A 10,982-nucleotide genomic window follows, 5' to 3' on the forward strand; every position below is an offset into this window, starting at 1 on the left:
ACTCCATGATATCTGCCTTTCCACCCCACTACCTGGCTCCCATTTTAGGGAGCTAATTGCCAGGTCTCTGTTTAACTTCCATTTAAGGGCTCATTTCTAACTCCCTTAGCTATTTAGTTAAATCCCACTCGTCATCATATTGTCATCTTTGTATTACTCATCTCACTTCTACTGTCACTCTCTAGGATAACACCAATAATCCCCTAATGGCAGTGCAACCTGGGAAATGTACTCATCCCTCTGGGTAGAGCCTACAAACATGACTTCCATAGCCCGGAAAGCCAACAGAAAATAGAAACCCAATCCCCAACGCCTCTTTTCTCCTGGCCAGAAAACTAGGGTGTCAGATGTCCAGGGGTATCTCTTTCAGGAAGCAATTGATTTTTTATGTGGTTTTTGTCTCTGATTATCTTCTTTCTTCTGGGTTAACCTGTTCTGGCTAACCTCCTGATGTGGTTTTGCAGTTGAGAGGCTGGTTATAGCATAGAATTCCTTCTACCTGTAACCTTTTGAGGTAAGAAGATTTCACATAAGTCTTACACCTTTAAACATTTCAAAGAAAACGGAATGGAAATAGTGATTGCTTCAGATCTCCTCCCACTGTGCACAAAAGGTGTTTTACTAATGGAACCAAATAGGGTGGAGAAGAAGGTTAGGCCACTTCTTGTGTATCCCTCTTTGTTGTAAATGTCTGTGGGTGCCTTGCCTTCTGGTTGTCTCATTCTGTATTTCAATAAACTGTTGCAGCGTCTCAGAGGTGTGTATTTGAACAAATGGGGTGGGTACTCCAGGGGGCACAGAACATGTCAAGACTGAGTCTGACATGCCTACGGCCCCTCCTGCTGGGAAGACTAGGGCTGCTTGAATTCAGGAGCTCTGAGCTGCAGGAAGGCTAAAGTTGGCTGGATATGGTGAGCCTCCAGGAGGTAGGACCATCGGATTGACTAAGGAAGGGCAAAACAACCCAAAGAAGAAAAGCAGGGCAGGTTAAAGGTTCTGTGCTAAGCAGTATTGGGATTAGCCCTACTGCCTTCACAACCTAGGCAACATAGGGACATCCAATTTCTATTTTTTTTTCTCCTTTACCGTCTGTCTTATAATCAATACTAAGTGTCAGGTAAGGGCTAGGCAATTGGGGTTAAGTGACTTGCTCAGGGTTATACAGCCAGGAGATGTCTGAGGCCAAATCTGAATCCAGGACCTCCTGTCTCCCTAGCCCAGTTTCAAAAAAGAAAAAGAAAAAGCAAGAAGCATGCCAAGTCTGAGCTCACCATTTCCCTACCACTAGGTTATCAATAACAATCTACCTCCATGCCTCCAACTTAATATTGTTCAGTTCTCCCTTCATCCTCCATATCCCTTTCTTTGCAATATATATTTCTTTTTTGTCTTCCCCCCCTTTTTTATTTAGAATATTTTTCCATGGTTACATGATTCATGATCCCCTCCACCCCTCCCAAATCCGACAAGCAATTCCTCTGGGTTATACAGGTATCATGTAATGTTTATTTCTTCACTTCATTCTTTCCTGTACATCTCTATAATGCTCAGCCTAGCCTAGGCCTTTATCAACTCACTGCTGGAGGAGGATAAAAGCCTCACCACCATCTTCCCTTCCCTAGTGTTTTCTCCCTGCCCACCATCCACAGAGCACTGGTATGCCGTGAGAACTAGCTGGGCAAACATTCTCTCTTTGCCTTTGTGTTATTTAGAATTTCTAGAGTTCTCTTTAGAAGTATTAAGCCTAAAGATATGTAGATATATGACAAACTTCCTGTGGACATGTGAGGGACTTTGAGACTACATTTTCCGTGATCCAATGGGAACCAACATAGAGCGTGACTTAAAATTAGGGGTGGAGCTTGGACTCGCTCTCTTCCTACAAAGCAGGCAAAGGAAATAGAAGGTATGGACTAGCAGGCAGTTTGAAGAGATCTTATCTAGGCACGTGGTCGGATTTTATTCTATCAACATGGGCCTAAATAAAATATTATTTTTCCTCATAATATCGGCCTTTATCATTTTTAGTCATTACACCTTCTCACAACAAAGTCACACTTCCCTGCCAAAGCTTTAAGACCTCTCCAAATAGGGTTCTCCCCCTACCCTGACAATTCCTCACTCCCATTTAATCCTTCTTATCGGTACAGATTCCCTGATTCTAGAAACTACTCCATCCAGGGAAAACTAGCTCTCATGGCTCTGAGACTTTCCATTGGTCATTCTTCCTGCTAGAAAACCTTCCCCTTCCTTCCCTTCTGCTAAGACTTGGTCCTACTTCTCTGCTCGACTTCACGTTCCCCTTTCCTTGATTAGAATGCTCCTGTTCTGTTCTCCCTTGCTTCCCTCAACACCAGTATCTGTCCAGGTGCCCCCAGTTCTATTCTTATCTTTCCATCTCTCACTAGGTCTAGATTGAGACAGTACCCAGTACATGGGTGTGGTTGGTTCAACTAGGTGGCAGAGTATATAGAGCAGAAGCCTGGAACTAAGACAATTTGAGTTCAAAATCCAACTCAGGGGGGCAGCTGAGTAGCTCAGTGGATTGAGAGCCAGGCCTAGAGACGGGAGGTCCTAGGTTCAAATCCGGCCTCAGACACTTCCCGGATGTGTGATCCTGGGCAAGTCACTTGACCGCCATTGCCCACCCTTACCACTCTTCCACCTAGGAGCCAATACACAGAAGTTAAAGGTTTAAAAAATTAAAAAAAAAATCCAACTCAGATACTTACTAGCCGTGTAACTCTGGGAAAGTCAATCCCTCTGCTTCAGTTTCCTCATCTGAAAACTTGGGACAATAATAGCATCTAGCTCCAGGGTTCATGTGAGGATTAAATGAGATGATATTTGTAAAGTGCTTAGTACAGTACCTGGCACAGAGTAAGTCTTATTATTATTATTCAATCCAAAGAAAGTCAAACAGGAAGAAGTCAAGAGAAGGTGGGCAGACATGTAAGAGACCTGCCCTGCTCTACAGTTTCCTACTACAATTATTGCATTCCTCAATAATATTAACATTTCCCAGGTGAGTTTCTCTCTGCTACTGTCTTTTTCTGGTGTCTTTAGTCAAGACTAAATTCAGGCAACACTTTCTGCAAGAGATCTTTCCAGATCCCCTCAGAAGCTAGTTAGTGCCTTCCCCTCTGACACTACCCTCCATCTACTTTGATCGTATTTTGTTTATACTCATATATGTCCATGAATCCTCTAATAGATTGCAAACCTTTTGAGGGAAGGAACTAATTTTGCTTTTTTTTGCATTGTCTGAACTCTTTTATTTATTGAATTTCATTTTTTCAATTACACGTAGAAACAATTTTTATAATTGTTTTCTGACATTTTGTGATTCAGATTCTCTTCCCTCCCTAAATAGACTGATATCGTTTATAGCAGTGCTTTCTTGCAGTGCATATTTCCATATTCCCCATGTCATGACTGAAGACACATATCACACTTACAATAAAAAAACAAACTCCTGAAGGAAATAAAGTGAAGGATAGAGAGTTTGGGTCTGCAACCAAATTGCATCAGTTCCATCTTTTACTGCCCAGACTCTTTACAGTGACTGGCATATAGAAAAGTGTTTAACAAGTCCCAAGGCCTCAGCTACATCCCAGCTTACTTTGCCTGGGAGAAAGAAGGTGAAACCCATCCTGGTGTACCCTAGTCCCAAGGGTTTGGCAGCCACTTGGGTGGTTACCTGGTCTGAGAGAATTTAAAACCTGACACTAAATAATAATCATTCCATCCTCTTGAACCCTATTTCTTTAAAAGATAGAGAGGAAAAGAATGTTGGATTGAGTGAGCAAGGGACCTGGATTCTAGTCCTTGCTTTGCTGCTCACATGCTCTATGAAAATAGTCAAATCGATGGAGTGTGATTACAGATGGATGCATACAGGCTTTCATTATTTTTTGTTGTTGTTTTTTTGGCCTTTGTTTTCTTTCACAACATAACTAATATGGAAATGTGTTTTGCACGATTGTACATGTGTAACCTATATGAAATTGCTTATTGTCTCAGGGAGGGGTTTTGGGAGGGAGAGGAGAGAAATTGGGACTCAAAATTCAAAAATATATTGTTTTTATATGTAATTGGAAAATGAAATTTTATTTAAAAAAGGATAAACTGACTCAGTTTTTTCATCTTTAAAATTGTTATTGGATTAGGTGATCTCTGTAGGCCCTTTCAGCTCAAAGATTCTAGTATTATAGCATGATATGGCAGACTGTGTGCTGAGATTCAAGTCAGGATGCCCAGAGTTTGAATTCTGTCTCTGATCCCCACTAGCTATATTATTAGGAGATCACTTAATCTCTTTAAGCCTCAGTTTCTTTTTCCATAAAATGAGGTCGTTAGACTAACTGATCTTTAAAAATCTATTCTAGTTTGAAATCTACGACTTAATGATTTTACAGTCACTGCCAAATCTACCAAGTTTGCTCACTCTCCTCATCTTTTCTAGTTTTAAAAGCTCCAATGATCTAATAAACTTCAGTGACAATACTATCAACTTTCAACCCTGGCAAGTTTCTCATTTCAAGCTCCCATTTTCCTGTGATATTACAAAATTTTACTCAGAATGGAATGAATGCCAGTGAATTATAGGGGAAAAATAGTAGGCTAAGAATAAGAAGGTTGAGATCCTAGTCCTAGCTCTGAAGTTCAGGTGACTGTGTTACTCGGGGCAAGATAATTGACCTCCGTAGACCTCAGTTTCACCAGTAAAATGAAGGATTTAGATTAAATAGACCTTTCAGATCCATGATTATAGATTTCTTAATAATAGCTCAGATATATAGAACTTTAAGATTGACATTCATCCTCATAACAACTCTAGAAAGTTATTGTTATTCAATAGTGTCTGATTCTTCATGACTTCATTTGAGGTTTTCTTGGCAAAGATACTGGAGTGATCTGCCATTTCCTTCTCCAGCTCATTTACAGATGAGGCAAACTGAGGCAAACAAAGTTAAGTGACTTGCCCAGGGTCACTCACCTGGTAAGTCTGAGGCTAAGATTTGAACTCAGGAAGAATAATTCTTCTGACTCTATATTGGGCACAATACCACTGTGTCAATTAGTTGAATTTTACAGATGAAGAAACTGAGGCTGAGTTAGATTAAGAATTTCCCAAGGTCATTGAGCTAATAAGTATCTGAGGCAGGATTCACACTCAAGTCTGTCTAACTCAAGTCCATTGTTTTATCTACTATGCCAACTAGCTACCAGTAAATCTGGCATAAGAAGTTAGCATGAATCTGCCTTAGTCAAGCACAGGTAAATTTGATTGGAAAGCATGGTGTTTCTTTATTCAAAAGCCCAAAAGGCAGGATGGGGGGCTATGTTCTATTTGAATTGTTGATGTTGCTTTTCAACCCATCCTTTGTTGCCAAGATGTGGCCACTATGTGTCTTAAGTTGTTTTCCAATAAGTGCGTCTGGCTGGGAATGAGTCATTTCCACTCTTTCAGCCAGGTTCCATCATGCCAGGCAACTGGCATCTCTGTGGTGCTTCCTTTCTTCCAAGTTAATTTCTCATGGCAACAGCATTTTCCTTTGATGAGAAGTGGGTGGTTTTAAATGCAAAGAGCCCAGGCTAACCAAAAGACAAGAGTTTTTTTTTTATTGAGAAGTATTTACAAAAGAGAAACACAGGATTTTGAAAAGCAGTTAGCAAACACTCAAGGAGTAACAGCCCCAAACAATAAGTTGTTCAGGTAAGTGGTCCCCCCAAATACAGGCGAACAAAGCAGAGGTACACCTCATTTGAACAAAGCCCCCATTATAGGATAAACAATTCTCTGCTTTATTTCTAATTCTTTTTCCTCTGAAGCCCCAATAACCAAGCCCTAGTAGCTGAGACAACCTCCACAGAGACTGAAAGAGTTGCCCTCCCCAACCTTATTTAAATATCAAGCCTTGATTTATGGTCTGGAGGAAGAAGGTAGTCATGATATTGGTCATCTTTTTAAATTCCAGGATGCCATAGACTTTAACCATCATAGCTCCTTCCTCAGTCTCTCTGGATATTTTAAACTCAGAATGAGACCGATAAAGACCACCTTGAATATGACTTTTTGGAGAGGTCTCCCTGGGACTTCTACTTTGGGGTGCCATGTTGCTGTGCAACATGGGAAGCAGGTGATTAGGCAGTGAAAGAGGAAGAAGGAGGAGGCTTTAGATAGCTAGAAATAATTAACAAGGAAAAAATTCCCCAAACAAAGAAACTTGAGTATTCATTGATATGATCAGCTGGTAACTACCAGTTTCCTTTCCGCTGTCATCACCAACCTGTGAGAAACATCTGTGTGAAGTGAAGCAAGTCATTTCCCATCTTTGAGTATCTTTTTCTACATTTCTTAAATGAGGAGCCTGAACTAGATATGGCTGATAAAAACCACGCTGTGGAAAGAGCCCTGAATTTGGAATCTTTATGCCTTATTATAATCCCAGCTCAGTTGCTAATTAACTTGATGAGCTAGGGCAAAGTCACTTCATCAATTGGGGCTTCAGTGACCTCATCTATCAAGTAAAGAGGCTAGACTTGACTTTAGGGATGTTACATAAATATAAGGTAAAAACTCAAGATCAAATTACTTTTTTTTTTTTACTATTTTAGTAATGTTGGAATAAGGTCCTCTGTAGCTCAAAAGCTCTGTAATTTATTTCTAGGATAACTTCTCCCTCCTTTTACATACACATAAGCCAAATTTTTAACTACTTCTTTTCTTATTAGCTCTCTTTTCATTCATTTAAATTTAATTTCACTTGCTTAATCCTATTGATGGGGGAGAGAGATACACCATTCTTTTCTCCACAGGAGGGATGGGGATGCTCTATGACCTAAGGACAATCTTTCAAATGACAGTTTACACTCACTGCAGCAAGTGAATCAGAAACACAAACACTGCAATGTCCTGCATCATGCAACACAAACCCCTCTCCCAGGTATGGTGGCTGAGAGATACCATTTAGAAGCATCAGTCCTACACACTGGGTATTCCTAATGACTCTTCCCTCTAGAGGAAATGATGCCAGGGAAGGAAATCAGCAAGATATCAGGAAAAAACAAGGGGAAGTTATATGTAGATATACATCTCCAATTTCCCCTCATTCTTGAAAAAGATTTCTGTTCACCCTCAAGTTTCAGTAGCCATGGTGTTCAGACTGACATTTTCAAATGAGACTCCTGCTGACTGTAACAGCATCTCAACCTTCTGTGACAATTCAATACCTGAGTACCAGATGTAGAACTAACAGAGATTCCACCTCCTTCCTAGGACTACGAGATGTTGGTGCTGTGGAATGAGAGAGGTCTGTAGCAAAGATGAATTCCAGAGAACCTAGCTAATGGCTTCTGAGAGCTGTATGAGCCGGTGAAGAGGTGGGAAGGACAAACTAACTCCCTCTTCTCAAGTTTCCTCCTCATCCCCCTCGATTCAGGTCCCTGTTTCCTGAAAAGGAATTTAAACATGTAACATCTGCCCCAGATGTTACCGCCTAGGGAAAGCAGGAGGATGTCATAGTTTCAGAAATCAAAGACAGTGTAACCAGTTTGTTCTGCACATTGTTGTTGCATTGTAGATTGCTTGTGTAAAGGGATAATACAGAATAAGGCTGATAGATGGATAATACACAAGTGTGGGGTGGGAGCTTGAGAACAGAGATGATTTTTTTTACTATTTTAATAATGTTGGCAGTGGAGTGAGAGTCAGGCCTAGAGACAGGAGGTCCTGGGTTCAAACCCGGCCTCAGCCACTTCCCAGCTGTGTGACCCTGGGCAAGTCACTTGACCCCCATTGCCCACCCTTACCACTCTTCCACCTATGCGACAATATACCGAAATTAAGGGTTTAAAAAAAATAATGTTGGAATTCTTCTGAGGTGTATACCTAGATCTATACTGAGTCCAGAGCCTTTGCCATCCCACAATTCCTGGAAGTCCTGGCAGGCAAGGGCAGTGGTAGTCAGACTGAAGCCCTCTGCTGGACAGCAAAGAAACTACTGCCTTTGGGAAAGCCTGAACCTTCTGAGGAAATTATTTGGCTGGACTCAAGGTAGAACCACATGGTGGCAAAATTATGTGCTACATCCCCTTGTTAGTTAATTAACTAGTTGATTATGTGGCAGCTTACTTCCCTGTACTTTACAGAAAGCAGGGAAAGGAGCCAGGCGTGGGCAGCTGCTGCTATTGCAGCAGAACCTTGCCATTGCCCCATTTGTCTATGGTTAAAAGGAAAGTATACTTAGGGCTGGATGGCTTCCATTCTGTCAGTAGTGGTGAAGAAGGAAAGAGTGAATCATTTTTCTTTCTTTCTTTTTCTTTCTGCTCCTTCCCTTCCTCTCTTTCTTCTTTTCTTTGTTTCTTTTCTTTATTTATTTTATTGGAGTATTTTGTTATTTTCTTTTCCAACTCACTTTACAGATGAAGAAAATGAGGCGAACAGAGTCAAGGAATTTGCTCGGGGTCACAGAGCTAGTCAGTGTTTGAAGTCAGATTGGAACCCATGAAGATGCCTTCCTGATTCCAAGCCCAGCACTCTATTCACTATGCCACATAGCTGCTTCTGGTCAATCATTTTTAAAACCTTAGATTCCCAATTGAGTGTTTATAAGATGATCATAAAGGCTTCTAGGTATAAATAAATAAAAATACAATGGCCAGAAACTGTTTCTAAATATATCTTCTCCCTGGTGTGGTGGGATGAATATTAGACATGGAGACACAGACTGAAATGATTCCTAGTTGTGATATTTCCTGACCATGGACCATGAGAAAACCCCTTAATATCTCAGAGCCTCAGTTTCCTCGACTCTTTGTCCCTCAGGATCCTCCATATCTCCCCATCTGTAAATGGACCTATTGGTACTGCTTTGCTTCACAAGGTATGCTAGATGGCCTCTGAGTCCCTTTCATTTCCGGATTCATGATCCTATGAAGGATTGTAGAGAGAGAAAAGTGAATACTGAGTTTAGCAAAGCTGATATCAGGGTGGCACTTCTTCTGCCCAAAGGGCTATTCTGATACTTTAAGTGAAAGGATTCGACTTCTAGGGCTGGAGCATCTGAATGATAACGTCATTAGGGACTGGAATTAGGAATGGGACTACTCAAAAGTTAGCTACTACTCTCTTTTCACCAAAACTGGCAAATACCCAACCACCTAAGTCTTAGAGTCTAAACAGAGACCAACACTTAAATTCTAGGCTCTCTAAGCAAAAATTCCCAAAAAGGTCTGCTCTGTCTTTGTTAGCTAACTGCTTAATAAATTCGATCTCCAAAGAACTGTGCCCCACTCCTTCCACATGCACAATTCTTTAAAGTGTTTGTGATGCATCTTCCCTACTACCTATAGCAGGGGTCAGCAATGTATGGCTCTCAAGCCATATCTGGCTCTTTTGAGGGCCAGACATGGCTCTTTCTGCAGGAGCCATAAAGTCAATAGTTTTTCAGGTGCCGTTACAGGAGCCACACTGTGAGCACTGTACGGCTCTCACGAAATTACATTTTAAAAAACGTGGCGTTTATGGCTTTCACGGCCAAAAAGGTTGCTGACCCCTGACCTATAGGATGATCTCTGTTTGCTCATTGTCTTATTCCTCATCATAAGTATCTGCCACTTAGTCAAAGGCAAATGATTTGGATCCCCCAACCCAAGATCTATTAACTCTTCGGACCTGAATGGCTGAGTTGATGGATATTTAGCTTGGAAGCATAATTTTGCATGATTCACAACCTCCAAATGGCTAGAAAACAAAATTTAGAGATGGTGTTCTAGTCAAGGTGTTCCTTTCCAGGTCCCTATGTGTGTGTGTGTGTGTGTGTGTGGGTCAACCAAGATGATGATAATACAGATAAACAAGAGTAAATAGAATCAATAGAGAGGAAGAAAGATCAGATATCCATAAAATTCCTCAAAGACCACTGAGTCCCACTCCTCCCTTTTACAGATGAGGAAACTGATACCCAGGGAGGTTAAGTAACCTAACTTTTAGCTATAAACAACTTTCCCAAGTCCTCACTGGGGGAGTTTGAAGATAGACCCTCTATCTCCAAAGCCAGGGTTCTTTCCACAGGACTTGACATTGGAGAGATAACTGAGAGTCCTTGGCTGGGTGCTTTATGAAACTTGAAAGGATCAAGTTCACCTTTTCTTCAAGCCACTTCTGTTCCAATCAGGCTCCTCTTTATGCAAACCTAACGGACCTTGCACTGGAACAGCCAACTCCCCCTGAGGGAGAGCAGATCCCACCACTGCTGGTGCTGACCCCCACAGACCCTGTCCCTCGAGAGACAACAGTGGGGTAGAGATCTCCACAGACCACGCCCCCCTGGGAACGGCTCACACCTGTGGACAAAGACATGGCATCAGATTTCTCAGTCCTTTTTCTCTCAGAACAGATTTGGACTCAATATGGTTTATAGTCAGTGATCAATTCTCTTCCCAAGGGGCTGGAAACATTAATGAGTCAAAGCATCAAATGGTCCAATAGTAACTTCTAATCAACTTTGGAGGGGGATAAGTTCTTTAATTTGGGGGACAGTAAATTGAGCTTCCCCTAAATTCACATGATGACAACATTTCCATTGGGCACACTCTGATATTAGATAGAGAGAGGTAGGCAAACAGGTGTGGTAGGCAAAGCCTGAGACCCCATATCTGTGCTATGGGGACGTGGAAGGCACAATTTAAGGCTTATCGAACTCTGGGCCATAATACAGCTGAAGTTAGTCATGTATCTCACCTTTTCACCCTGAGGCATTTAGCCTCAAGCTCCCCCTCTTTCTCAAACCCCTGCACAATATGCCTCATACAAAATCACTGATTAATGCATTCTTTGGAGCACTGAGCATAGGTTGTTTCACATAACAATTTACCTTCCTATAGAAATCATTGTCTAAGAGTTGATGAGGTCAACAGACTGCACTGTAATGGAACTGTAAATTAACTTTACTGTGTATGAGAAAAAGCTTGTGCAA

This window comes from Gracilinanus agilis, chromosome 5 (genome assembly GCF_016433145.1).
Source record: "Gracilinanus agilis isolate LMUSP501 chromosome 5, AgileGrace, whole genome shotgun sequence".
Lineage (NCBI taxonomy): Eukaryota > Metazoa > Chordata > Mammalia > Didelphimorphia > Didelphidae > Gracilinanus > Gracilinanus agilis.